Source organism: Giraffa tippelskirchi, chromosome 1, assembly GCF_054371585.1.
Source record: "Giraffa tippelskirchi isolate mGirTip1 chromosome 1, T2T-mGirTip1v1.2.pri, whole genome shotgun sequence".
In the NCBI taxonomy this organism is placed as follows: Eukaryota; Metazoa; Chordata; class Mammalia; order Artiodactyla; family Giraffidae; genus Giraffa; species Giraffa tippelskirchi.
Window position 1 is genome coordinate 224,234,024 of NC_137275.1, and position 14,357 is coordinate 224,248,380.

Consider the following 14,357-nt stretch of genomic DNA (forward strand, 5'->3'; position numbering starts at 1 on the left):
GTGGAAGGCAGCCGCGGGAGGCCCTCTTATCAGGCGCTGAGGCCCTGGCTGCCTGCAGAAAGCCTGGTGAGGTCCAGGAAAAGGCGCCTGGGAGAGCCGAACCGCGCGTTTGGAATGCTCCAGCCGCTCAATGCATTCCATATGGTTTCGGGTGCTGGCGGCCTGGCCCGCCCAGGGGACCAGGGGCGGGGCTGGACCTTGGCAATCAGCTGCTCCCCCATTAGGCCCTTGCCAGCCCCGTCCTGCGGGAAGGCACGTTTATTTGTGCTCATTTACTGTCTGTCTCCCCTCCACCCTGTGCCAGGCTGTGGAGCCCTGGTCACAGAGCCTAGCCCAGTGCCAGGAACATAGACGCTGGGAGGATTTGATGAGTGAACACCTAATAAACAGCTTCGTGGTAGAAGGCTTGAGGGATTCTTCCTCTTAAGTAAACCCAGCACACAATCCGCAGCACACTCAGCTTCAGCTAACATTTCGGGGACTCTTCTGTGTGTCTGGACTTTCCATGTGTCATCCCAGCTGCCCCTCATAACCCCGCTGCTGGGGACTGTGCCACCCAGCTCTGCCCATGAGGACGGTAGAGCTCAGAGCTGGTGATGGGACTTGCCCGAGGTCTCACAGCCAGCAAGGAGCTGGTCAGGATCTGCAAGCCGGTGAAAGAATGACAGGTCCAGGGCCCTTTCCGTCCAAGCTCCGGAGGGAGGGAAACTCCTCTGAAGGTTTAACATACTCTGACCTCCTGGGTTTGTCCTCACTCAGACCCCGGAGTTCCTAAGACCTGTGAAGGAAGGAACTGACGTCTTAAGAAAACAAGGCACAGAAACCTCCAGCAACCTTAAAAAATTTCTTTTGTTTCAACTTTATTGATGTATAAATGACAGACTTGTTAGAGGTTTTGAGCTTTCAGATTTAAGGTTGCCTTAAAGAGGAGTCTGTGGTTTTCATGCTGCACTGATGTAACAGCTTTAGAGGCATGATTGCTTGATTAACAGGCTCTTTGGGTAAAACCCTGGAAGCTCTCCAGTCAAAATTAGGAACTTGATAGTGAATAAAACCCAATACCATTATTCAACATTGATCTGAAAGTTTTGGCCATTGCAGTAAGATGTGAAGCAAGGACTTAAGAAAAAGATTACCACTTCTTAAGGACTCTGAAATTGGAATAAATATCTTATTTTACTGAAAACTCATAGCACCTTAACAAGATAGATATTTTATATATTAGCATTATTTCCATTTTTTTCCTTATAAAGGAACTGAAGTAAGATAATCAGAAACTTTCTTATATTTATCCACCAAATGATCCTTGTGGCTATAGAGTGTTACTGCCATTGTAAAGGAGACAAATTATGCTGATTTAAAGAGGATCTTTGTCCATCTTGAAAACCAAGAGAATTCAATGAAAAAGTTACTAGAATAAATAAGAGAATTCAGCAAGGTGATTGGATATAAAAGACAGCCACTGTCCTATACACCTATACCATCTACATACCAACATTACCAATTGGAAAACATGATTTAAAAAAAATGTCAGTCATAACACATCAATAACTAACCTTAACAAGAAGTGTGAAAAGATGATAAGAAGACAACCACAAATCTTTCTCTGAGAAACAAAAGAAAGAAAGAAAGAAATGGAGCTCCATTCCTACTGTGGTCTTGGATGGGAAAACTGGATGTTGTAAAGATGTCAACTTTTCTCAGGGTAATTTGCAAGTTTCCTGAGACTCCCATAAAAATCTCTGAAATATTTTTTATTGTGTTTGTTCCAACTGGAAGAATAAGAATTTTAAACTGTTGAAAAATACAAGTAATAAAAAAAGGGTTACTTTGATGTGTGAAGGAAACTAACACCTATCATGTCACATTTTAAAATACACTCTGAAGTTGTAGTAATCAAAACAGCATGGTAAGGATATAAGAAATGGATAATGCATCAGAATCCATTATCAATGGATCTGGTAATGGATCAGAACAAAAATGGCCCAGAAACAGTCCTTATCATTTATAGGCTTCAGTGTATAATAAAGGGGGTGCCCAAATCACCAGGTAAAGGAGGAGTGATTCAACCTCAAGGCTAAGACAGTTGGCCAGCCATCTGGAAAAGAATTGTCAGAGTCTCACCTCTCACTTAATATCAAATAAATTACTGATGGAGGAAAGAGTTAAAATATGAGTCCATAAACCTTAAACGAAAATCTAAATGAACATTTTTCAACTTAATTATTTTTAACCTTGTGTTTGGAAATAATTTAAGACTCACATAGGGACTTTCCTGATGACTCAGTGGTTAAGACTCTGCACTCCCAATGCAAGGAGTGAAGGTTCCATTTCTGGTCTGGGAACTAAGATCCCATATGCTGCATGGGGTGGCCAAAAGAATATTAAGCCTCACATAATATTGCAAAAATAGTACAGAATTCTTGTATATGTCATCACATAGTTTTCCCTAATCATAACCTCTTACATAACCATAGTGCACTTTCAAAACAAAGGAATTGAAGGTAGTATGACATTAACCAACTATATAACTTATTTCGATGGGAACATTTTAAGCAATAAGAAATACAACATTTATTAATCCCGCGGCCCTATTTAAAACATTAAAATCTTTAGTGTATTAAAAATCATGAAAGAAATCAGAAAAGCAAATAGCAAAGTGAGAAAAATTCAATAAGTATGACAGTTATTACCATGTTTGTGATAAGTTAATAAGAAAAATACTAACACGTATATAGAAATTTGGAAACAGGGCACGTGTAGACAATTCACATGAAATGTAGATAGTTACTGACCATATGAAACAGGTTTATCCTCCCCAGATACAAAGGCAATTGTGTTAAATTTAAAATGCCATTTTGCGTCTAGTAAATTAACACATACAGCAACACTTGGATGAGATATATATACCTCAATACAATATACTACTTGGGAAAATTTAAATTAGTATGTCATTTCTGGAAAACAATTTTCAGTGTGTAAAAAGAGCCCTAAAAGTGGTCACATCTTTGATCCAGGTATAGCACTTCAAAGCATCTCTCCCCTGGTTGTAATCAGAGGTATCACTAATGAGTTGTCAAGATTGTTTATCATAGTAGGAAAAAGCTGAATTATCTGACACTTAGGAGATCGCTGCTTCCCTGATAGTTCAGTTGGTAAAGAATCCACCTGCAATGCAGGAGACCCTGGTTCGATTCCTGGGTCAGGAAGATCCGCTGGAGAATGGATAGGCTGACCACTCCAGTATTCTTGGGCTTCCCTTGTGGCTCAGCTGGTAAAGAATCCGCCTGCATTGGGGGAGACCTGGGTTTGATCCCTGGGTTGGGAAGATCCCCTGGAGAAGGGAAAGTCTACCCACTCCAGTATTCTGGCCTGGAGAATTCCATGGACTGTATAGTCCATGGGGTCACACATGACTGAGCGACTTCCACTTTCACTTTCAGTTTAGTTCAGTTCAGTCGCTCAGTCATGTCCAACTCTTTGCGACCCCATGGACTGCAGCACGCCAGGTCTCCCTGTCCATCACCAACTCCCTGAGTCCACCCAAACTCATGTCCATAGAGTCAGTGATGCCATCCAACCATCTCATCCTCTGTCGTCCCCTTCTCCTCCCATCTGCAATCTTTCCCAGCATCAGGGTCTTTTCCAATGAGTCAGCTCTTCACATCACGTGGCCAAAGAATTGGAGTTTCAGCTTCAACATCAGTCCTTCCAGTGAACACTCAGGACTGATTTCCTTCAGGATGGACTGGTTGGATCTTCTTGCAGTCCAACGGACTCTCAAGAGTCTTCTCCAACACCACAGTTCAAAAGCATCAATTCTTCATATCAAAACATAGCCTTGACTAGCCAGACCTTTGTTGGCAAAGTAATGTCTCTGCTTTTTAATATGCTATCCAAGTTGGTCATAACTTTCCTTCCAAGGAGTAAGTGCCTTTTAATTTCATGGCTGCAGTCACCATCTGCAGTGATTTTGGAGCCCAAAAAATAAAGTCAGCCACTGTTTCCACTGTTTCCCCATCTATTTGCCATGAAGTGATGGGACTGGATGCCATGATCTCACTTTTCTGAATGTTGAGCTTTAAGCCAACTTTTTCACTCTCCTCTTCCACTTTCATCAAGAGGCTCTTTAGTTCTTCTTTGCTTTCTGCCATGAGGGTGGTGTCATCTGCATATCTGAGGTTATTGATATTTCTCCTGGCAATCTTGATTCCATCTTGTGCTTCCTCCAGCCTAGTGTTACTCATGATGTACTCTGCATATAAGTTAAATAAGCATGGTGACAATATACAGCCTTGACGTACTCCTTTTCCTATTTGGAACCAGTCTGCTGTTCCATGTCCAGTTCTAACTGTTGCTTCCTGACCTGCACACAGATTTCTCAAGAGGCAGGTAGGGGATGGCTAAATTTCTTCTATCCCCTCCATATAATGGAATACAACACTGTCATGCTAATAATTTTTCATAGATCTTTAACGGTATGGAAAAATGTTAATAATAATATGAAATGGAAAATGAAAGATAAGGATTGGTATACACATATGATACCAATTTGAAGTTTGTGAGTGCATGTGTGTGTGTGTGTGTGGCTGTGGGTGTGTGTGTGTATTTGGTATATATTTATCAATCTGTATCTGGCAAGAAATGCACCACTAAGTTAATATTTATCTCTGAGTAGTGAGACACTTTTCTCTATTTCTCTTTCTCATTTAAAAATAGTGAGCAAAAAAAAAAAAGAATAAAAATAATGAGCAGGTATCACTTTTATATTATTATTTTAAATGGCTTTATTGAAATATAACTTACTTCTCATATAATGCAGCCTACCTTTTATTATTTTAAATGATCATGTATTTTGTCCATTTAAAAACAAATTTATGTTTAGAGACTAGAACATTATTTAAAACTAAAAACAAGTCTTCTAGACTGTAACTGTATCAGTTAGGGTTCCACCAAAGAAATAGAAAAAAATATATAAGTGCCATTGAATTGCACACTTAAATGGGTGAACTGTACGCTATGTGAGTTATATCTTAATTATACCTTCCTAAGCCTGTTACCAAAGCTTCCCAGTTCTGCCCCTCACCAGCCATGACTTTGAAGACTGACCTCACCTCCCGCAGCCTTGGTTTCTTACGTGGTGATGATGAGCGCAGTGACCTCATGAGTTGTTGGATGTTTTGACAAGAGGACACTGAGCCCTGGGGAAATACTAACAATAGCCAGTGCTCCCTGAGGAGGGCTCCCTGGTGCCTGGCCCAGGGCTGGGCACTTACGTCCACAACCTCACCGTGCCCTCTAACTCCCCCTGTTGCCGATGGTGCAGTGGAGGAGGAGGGGGGTCCCCAGCAGACAGGCAGCAACAGAGCCCAGCTGCTCTGGGGGCCGGGCCTGAGTTCCAACCACAGGGCAGCCCTGGGTTTCGAGTCCTGCTGCCCTTCCCTGGGTGCTGGTCCTTTCACGCTCAGGACCGGCTGCGCCAGGAGAGGTCAGCTGCACACCCTGAAGCTAAACTTCATCCTACTTCCTCCCTTCTTCCCTCCCTCTCCTTTTCTTTAGCTTAACATACTTTCCAAGGTAGAAAACGCTCCAGAGAAAGGCCCCCTGAGAGCTGGTGACTGCCCTGCCTCCCTGGGCAGGTCAGGCCTTGGGGAGGAACACTCAGACTTGCCCTGCCCTCTCCCAGCCTGGAGAGGCCTCTGAGCCCGGCCTAATCAGAGAAAACATGCAGAGGAAGATAGCCTTCATCTGCCAAAGATGTCGCAAGGCTAGCTTCTGCGCTCTGAGAGGCCCCCGCGCCAGGGAGTCGGTTTCTCCTGAGACCCCCGTTGGCGGGGAGAGGGCAGGCCTGGGGCTGGCCCCCACCCCGCAAGCCTTGGAGCCAGCTGTGCAGAGGCAGTGAGTACAGCTGCTAAAAATAGAAGTCACGTCTAGCAGGGACATGGGCTGGCCCAGAGGCAGGGCTCAGCCCAGGCAGATGGGAGTGGGGAGGGGGGCCAGGACTCTTGCCCACCACCAAGGTCCCCAGTCTGCAGTGTGTGTGTGGGGGGGCGGTGATTCCCTTACCCAGCGTGAAGCCCCATCCCCAGCTGCGACAGTGGAGTAGGACCTGCTCCTTCACCTGGGCAATGAGAAGAGTCTTCTAGGGATGTTCAGTAGATGTATCATGTGAGCTGCACGTATAATTTCTTAATATTCACACTAAACAAAGAACAGGAGAAATTAATTTTAATAAATTTTATTTAATCTAATATAATGAAATGTTGATCGTTTCAACATGTCATCAACATAAAAAATATTAAGAAGATCAGTGAAATCCTCTTCATCGTACCAAGTCTTCGAAATATGGTGTGTATTTTAGACTCATAGCTCGTCTCAATTTGGAGTTGTCATATGTCAAGTGCCATATTAGTTTTCAGCTGCTGTTGTAACACATTAATACTTAATGCTCTGAAACACCACAAAGTCATTATCTTACAGTTTGGGAGGTTAGAAAAGTTTGGAAATGAGTCTCATGGGACTAAAGTTAAGATGTTGTCAAGGGCTGTATTTCTTCCTGAGACTCCAGGGGAGAATTGGTTCCTCGTCTTCTCCAGACCGCCTTTCATCCATCCATCACCCATTCACCCATCCATCCACCCATTCACCCACCCATCCATCCATCCATCTACCCATCCATCCATCCATCTATCCACCCATCCATCCATCCATCTATCCACCCACCCATCCATCCACCCACCCATCCATCCATCCACCCACCCACCCATCCACCCACCCACCCATCCATCCATCCATCCACCCATCCATCCGTCCATCCACCCACCCATCCGTCCATCCACCCACCCATCCGTCCATCCACCCACCCATCCGTCCATCCACCCACCCATCCGTCCATTTATCCACCCATCCATCCATCCACCCATCCATCCATCCATCCACCCACCCATTCTTCCTTCCTTCCATCCACCCACCCATCCATCCATCCATCCACCCACCCATTCTTCCTTCCTTCCATCCACCCACCCATCCATCCATCCACCCATCCATCCATCCATCCACCCACCCATTCTTCCTTCCTTCCATCCACCCACCCATCCATCCATCCACCCACCCATTCTTCCTTCCTTCCATCCACCCACCCATCCATCCATCCCTTCCTCCATCTTCAAAGTGCATAATCCAAACTCTGCTTCTGTTGTCACATCTTCTTTCCCTTTGCTTTAGTTGTCTCTTTGCCTTCTCTGACTCTAAACCTCTCAACTCTCTCTTATGAGGACCCTTGGGATGATACTGAGCCCACTCAAAAATCCAGGATAACCTCCCCTATCTCAAGATCCTCAATCATACCTGCAAAGTCCCTTTTGCCATGTAAAGTAGTATACTCACAGATCCGAGGATTAGGCTGTGGGCACCTTTGGAGGGCGTTATTCAGCCAGCCACGCACGCTTTACAGCCACATGTGTCAGTGGCTGCTGGACTGGACAGCACAGTTCTAGGGAAGTTGGGGAAAAATCTAGTTAGATCTCTTAGCTTCACACTCCATTTTAGCCACTAACTCCTGGTGGGATCTCAGGGAAGTCTCCTGTCCCTGGTTGCCTGTACTTTCCTTTATGTAAAATGGGGTTGATAATAACCTATGCTTGGGAAAATGCAACAAGCTGGGAGAGACATAGGTGCTTATTTAACTGTAAAAGGTGTGGGGCAGTTCAATTGACAGGTTGTTGAGGGTTGTTGCCCTGTGGTGGGAGAATTGAATATTAGGAGGGTCCTCAGAGGGTTCAGCTGTCTCATTTTGCAGATGGGAAAACTGAGGCTCAGAGTGGAGAGGAGGCTTGCCAGAGCTTCCCATGAGTTGGTAGCTGAGCCAGGGAGGGGATCCAGTGGGACATTGTTCCCTGCCCAACCCCTGTCTGAGTTTCCTCAACTATAAAATGCTAATAATAATGACATGTTTTCAGGCTTTGTGAAGATGAAAGGAACTCTCAGGTGTGAATATGCGCAGGGAGCAGGTGGAGGGTTGTGTAAAGGAAGGCCACGCTGACATCTGGGCACAGGTGATTATCATCTCCCTCCAGGGCAAGGCTGGCTGCTCCCTCTACCTACCCGGCCTGCAAGGCTCTGGGCACCTCAGAGGGCAACAGTCCTGTCTGCCCTGGTTCCCACTTCTAGAAGCCAGCCTCAGAGAAGCAGGAGGCAAGCCTTCCGCTGGCTGACAAGGGCCCACAGCCCTCTCCTGAAAAGTGACCTCCTGTGGGCATGGCCCTCCCTAAGCTTTGCTCCTCCTGGGGGTGGGGGTGGGGGGCCAGGTGAGCACCCTCCCAGGCCTGGATGGAGGAGCCCCACTCCCCTGCTGGCTGGCTGAGCAGCCTTTGCACATTTCTGGCCTCCCTGTGTCCGGCTGCACAGAGGGTGGGAGGGGGCAGAGATGCCCACAGCCCCCTGAGCCTAAGATTCTGGGGCTCCCTTCGCTGTCTTCACAGGAGCAGAAAGACAATCTATTCCTGATTTCAACTCCCAGCTGCACAGGTGGGCAGGGCTGGTGGGATGGCAGGGGCCCTGGCCAGAGGCAGCGTGAAGCAGGAACACGGGGTGGCCCCATCTGTGTCAGGCTCTCTCCTCCCACCAGCCTTCCGGCTCCAACCTGAACCTTGGGCAGGGGCAGGGGGCAGGGGCAGGGCTGTCCTGCAGAGCCGCAAGGAGGCCTCTGTGTCAGGAGGAGTGGGTGTCGGCATCAGTGGGGAGGTCTGAAAAAGCCTGACTAATGAATACAATGCTATATTTCTAATTTACGAAAATAGATATGCAACAAGCAACAAAGATTTACTGTATTAGCACAGGGAACTACAGTCAATACCTTGTAATGACCTACAATGGAAATAATTTCAAAGATAATATATGTGTATATGCACAACTGAATCACACAAGATGAGAATTCTACTTTTTGAAATTTAGTAGCGTTTATCTTTTTGCCAGTTTTTCTAACTATCCTACGGAAATCTAATAACAACGTACGAGCTACAAAATTTTAAATATATTTGTGTAGAATATAAGATTAATATAAATTACTATAATTATAGATGTATTACGTTTAAGTATCAGAGAAATGTTAATATGTCTCACTGTGATTATATATACATATATATTTTTTCTTTTCCTTTATATTTCTTCTGATTTTTGCTTTATGTATCTTTGTTTCTTTGTTGTTAGGTGTCTAATGGTCTATGATGTCTATCTTCTTTGTGAATTGTACCTTTTATCATTAAGAATATTCATCTTTGTTTCATTTAAAAATAAAGAGAACCCCAGACTGCAGCTGAGAACCGACCTCTCCAGATCTTGACAACCTATCTTGCTGTTTAGGGAAGTTTCACGCTGGAGGGAGGAGCAGGTGAACATTCCCCACTCGCCTGGGGTGTTGGAGACCTGGGAGTTTGCAGAAACAGCCCCTGAGGGGCAAGGGCGCCTGGCTGGCGGAAGATCTGTTCCCCGTTGTCTAAGTGCCAGCTCTGCTCTGCGTCTTGTGACCCAGGGTGAAGACCCTGTGGTTCCCGCCCTCTCACAGTCTGAGCGGGGTCACCCAGGCCCCACGAGGGGAAGGGGCTGGCCCCGGGTCCGTCAGGGATCTGAAGACAGCCAGGGCTGGTGGGGGGAGAGCTGTACGGCCTTGACTCCCGGGCCCCGCGGGTCAGGACCTTGACAGTGGCTGTAGCAGGCGTGCTAGGTACTACTCACACTCGGGGCTCCGTCCAAGTTCCCACTGTGTTGGTTTGCCTCATCCCCACCACACCCCCACGAGGTAGGAATTTCTTCTCTCCTTTTTGCCCTTGGGGGAATGGAGGCACAGAGAAGTTAAATGACTTGCCCAAGGACACACAGCTACTAAGTGACAGAGCCAGGACCCGAACTGGATCGCTGGACTCCAACACCCGCTCCTGACCGAGTGCATGCAGGTGTGAGGCTGGGGGGTGCGGTCTGAAGTGACCTGCACGCCCTGACCTGTGCATGGGCATGCTTCTCCTGTGCCAGGGGGAGGAGGACCTCCGTCGGTCTCTTTGTCCCTGAATCCCACATGGTCAGCTTTGTATCTTTCCCCAACCACCCGTCCACTGTGCGGATGGGAACGTGAGCTCAGAGACGGCAGGTGACTGGCCCAAGGTCCCACAGCCAGAGTATGGAGTCCCCAGCAGGCCAAACACCAGACACTCGATGGTCTAGGGGGTTGGGAGTGTCCTCAGACCCCCACCCCAGCCCCAGGAGATGTCTACGGGGCAGGCAACCCTGCAGGGGGCACAGCAGCAGCAGAGAAGAGCTCTTCTCACCCGGCCCAGTCCCAGACATCCGTGTCCCACGTGGATTCCCCTCCAATGCTGGTCCCGGGCTTCCCGCACCGACGGGGCTGTGCTAGTGAGGGACAGAAACCAGCTGTTCCCACAAACAGACTCTGCAGGATTGACGTCAACACATTGGTGGGTGCAGCAGAGCTGTGGGGGGTGGTGTGTGGCAGAAGACCCTGGGGCTGGGCGGCTCCTTCTCTAGGCACCTGCTGCCCCAAGGGGGTCTCTCTTCTCTGAGCGCCTTCTTTTCATCTGCACAAAGGTGGCCGGGGCCCTACTGCCAAAAGAATGGATCCGCTGCCCAGAAGTTGGCAGGAGGGAGAGAGCAACAGACGGAGAGGGATGATGGCTCAGCTGACCTCCCACCAGAGAGGAATCACAGGCCATCACAGCTGAGCCCCTGACCCACTGGGTGACCTTGACCTCCCAGCCTTACCAGGATCAGCTGGGACGGCGATGATGACATTAGCACCAGACACCCCAGGTTTTCTAAGGAGGAAAATGCCTTGAGGTGGGTAGGGCTGGAGGAAAGGACCAGAAAAGGAAGAGCTGTCATCACCCCAGATGACTGTAACACCGCGGGCCCTCTGGAATGGTCCCCTAACTCTGTGCCACCTAAATGTGCTTCGGTTAAAATGAACACACAAGTCCCAGATGCCGAGGCAGCAAAGGAGATCCAGCTACTGGCAAAGGCTCATGGCCCACCCATGTCTCCCCCAACTTCGTCCTTCATCCCTGTGGCCTGTGTCAATCCCACCCAAAGGGGTCCTGCCAGGCTGAGCGCTCAGGCAGGGGCACCTCCCCCGGAGGAGAAGGGCTGACAGTCGGTCCAGAAGGGAGATCACGGCCATTTGAACTTCTCCTGCTCCCAAAGCACTGCAGAGGACACCGTCACGGATAAAACCTCTGATTGTCTGTCTTGGATAAAACAGAGGTCTTCCTGTTAGCTGTGTGACCTTGGGGAAGTTGCCTGACCTCTCTCAGCTAGTATTGTCATCTATAAAGTGAGGAAACACGCCTTCCTCCCAGGTCAGGTATCAGCAAAGCAAGTGCAGTAGGTGCTCAATAAACAGTAGTTCTCATCATTTCACAGTCGTTTAAAAATGAACCTGCAGCCTGTGCAGAATTAAAACCCATCTCATCTTTCTGTACTGTTTCCACAATATTATGCTGATGACATCAGGGGATTAAGGGTCTGAATCTGGCTTTTCAGTCTAAGTCCTGGCTTCCTGCCCTCATGTGACCTTGGGTGAGTGATTTTTACCCCTCAGAGCCTGGGTTTCCTCCTCTATAAAAGAGGAATGATCACAATCCCACCTGCTCGTGGGGTTTTTTTACACAAGTTTCATGAAATGATGCCTGTGAGCGCTCAGCTCAGTGTCTGTCAGTCTGCCAGGCAGTCCATCACTGTCTGGGGCTCTTGTTTCTGTTATTATTAGACTGGGACCCTGCAGGATACAAAGTGAGTGGTTTCCCGGACCCTGGCACCCTCAGAGCAACCCTGTGAGGCTAGGATTTTCACCTCCATGCAGGAGAGGAAAGTGAAGCTCAGCAGGTCTCTGCGCTGGAGGTCAGTAGGGAGCGGGGGCCAGTGAGGGGTGGCGCAGGTCCTGTCTGCTCTCCTGGGGTACAGCTGCTGGAAGGCAGAGGACGTCTCTCTCTCCCACTGCCCAGGCGGGCCCAGCATCCCACCCTCTGGCTCCTGCACACACCATCTCCTCCAGACCCAGAGAGCAGCTCCTCTTCTGAGACTTCCCTGGGCGGGCAGAGAAGGGTCCATGAGCCCCACAGTCACGTGACCTCGCGGGACCTCCTCTTCTCTGGGCCTTGGTTCCCCCACCTGAGTGTGACTCACACTGGAAGAGTGAATCCTGACCCCACTGCTGACCCGGTTGGGGCTTGAACACATCACTTCCCTCTTCTTAGCTTCCGTGTCTTTACCTACAAACAGGAGCCAATGGATGGATGTGATAAGGGGGTGTTAAGTGACAAAAACGAGAGTAAAGCTGTAATTCGTATGATTTAAACGCATTTTTTAAAGTCTCTCTTTGTGTGTGTTTGTATACATACCGTTTCAAAACGACAAAGAGCATTTACTAAAATGTTGCCAGCAGCACTCTCGGGACACTGGGTTCACGACTGATTTTTTGTACTTCCTTTTGTCCATCACTTTTGTAGTTATCAGTGTTTCCACCAGAGTACACGTCTCTTGCCATTAGAAATGGACAATCAAAGGCAGAGATAATAGATGTCCCTACGGCTCAGGGTGGTCCGAGACCCCCTGCAGACACCACTGAGGTGGCCTGTGAGCCGCCTGGTGAGGGTGAAGTTCCCCTGCTGTGCTCACATGCCCCTCCTCACGGGCACCGCGGGGTGACAGGGTGGTTCCCACAAGCTGGCCCTCAGGCTGGGAGCAGAGGGACCCATCTCCTCCCAAGGCTCCCCGTGAAGATGTGACCTCATCCCGGCTGAAGACACAAAAGAAACTGAAATTCCTCATCAGTCTAGAAGGAGGAGGAAAATAATTAGAAGCCAAAGACCCGGCTCCTAATTCCACTGCCTCCCTTGCTCCCACCTGACCTTAGGGAGGACACCTGGTCTCTCCGGCCTCAGTTTCCCAGTTTCTCAAAGGATATTCAACTCTGCCTGCCTCACAGGGGTTTATGAGGAGCCAATGAAAGAGTGGATTTGCCTGCGCCTTGCCTCCCCTCCCCTTGAACTCCTCCCCTTGTAAGTGGTAGGGCCTCAGGTGTTTGGTGCACTTAACACAGTGCTTTGGTGGAAGATAAATTAGTAAAGTTTAAAATCATTGTCTCATCCTGCTATCAACAGCCTGAAGGGTCACACACAGGTGATTTGAGATCCTCCCACCCAGTGCTGATACTTTCATGCAGTTGGGACCACCTTGGATGCCTTCTGCACACCAGCCCATCCTACCTTCCTGCCTTTCCCTCTGTGGTTCTGCCTTCCAGACATTACCTGAAAGCAAGACAGCATCCCATCTCTAGGCATTTACTCTTCCCCACACCCCTATCCTCTGTATCTCCAAATACTTAAAGGCTGAGTTTACATGCCACCTCTTCCAGGAAGCCCTCCCTGCTTCAACCAATGGGTCTGGACTGCCCATGCTTTCTCTGAGCTTCTCTTATGTATCACTTTCAACGATCTACTTATGGACCTGTTTTGCCCACTGAGCTAAGAGTTCCGTGAGGATCGAGTGCATCTCTTACCTTTCCCCACCCGCCAGGGTCCAGCACAGCAGGTCTCAATAAAGCTCGGCTGAAAGAATGGCTGCAGCTCACTGTTTGAAGAGTGTCTCCTCCCATCAGACACAAGTGGTGACAGGGACAGAGTGATAGTTGTCTCTAGGAGAGCTTGTCCCACAAAGCCCTTATTAGCTCAGCAAGCAGGGAGGGTTCTTTGCCAGGACACCAGCTTTGAGGCAAGTGTCCCCATCACTCATCTCTTGTTTCCACACACATCAAGGAAGCGCGTCGGCCTCATGACAGGATGTCAGCAGTGGGACGAGAAAAAGAAGTCCTGACGTGTTGGTAGCCTGTCGTGTTTGGCGAGATGCCACTACCCTACAAAGCACTAGCGCTCTGGCGTCGTATTTCAGCCTTCTGAAAACCCTGTGGGCGGGCAGGGCCAGGCAGGGTGCTTCTCCGTGTTTGTAAGTGAAGAGGCTGAGGCAAGATGGGATACCGGGTCTGCCCTGGGGGCTGGGGCCTTGGTGTTCTGATATCCTGAGCCCACTGGGCTGTGCTGCCCCCTCACCTCCCGTGGGAGGGCCAGCCCCAGACATGCTGGGCTGGAGACGACAGGCAGGGCTGCTAACTCATTTCACAGATGAGGACACTGAGGGTGTGAGGAGCGACTCACAGCCTCAGCAGGTACAGGAAGAGTAAGCTGCAGAGAAGGCTGGTGGGGAGAGGTGAGGGGGCTGCTCTGGAGCTCTGAGTGGCAACATGAAGCCTCAGGGCTCTGGGAAGATGGGCCAGGGTCCTGCAGCAGGTTGTGTAG

At 48.7% G+C, this 14,357-nt stretch overlaps 1 long non-coding RNA gene across 1 annotated transcript; it reads right to left on the reverse strand.

Annotated features, from left to right (window-relative positions):
• Positions 1-1,146: 1,146 nt before the first annotated feature.
• LOC145520983 (uncharacterized) lies at positions 1,147-13,836 on the reverse strand. The gene is made up of 4 exons (XR_014064967.1): positions 13,565-13,836; positions 7,387-7,492; positions 6,067-6,201; positions 1,147-4,255 (listed from the first exon to the last, which is right to left on the reverse strand). It is a non-coding gene; the product is annotated as an uncharacterized LOC145520983 (long non-coding RNA).
• Positions 13,837-14,357: the final 521 nt, after the last annotated feature.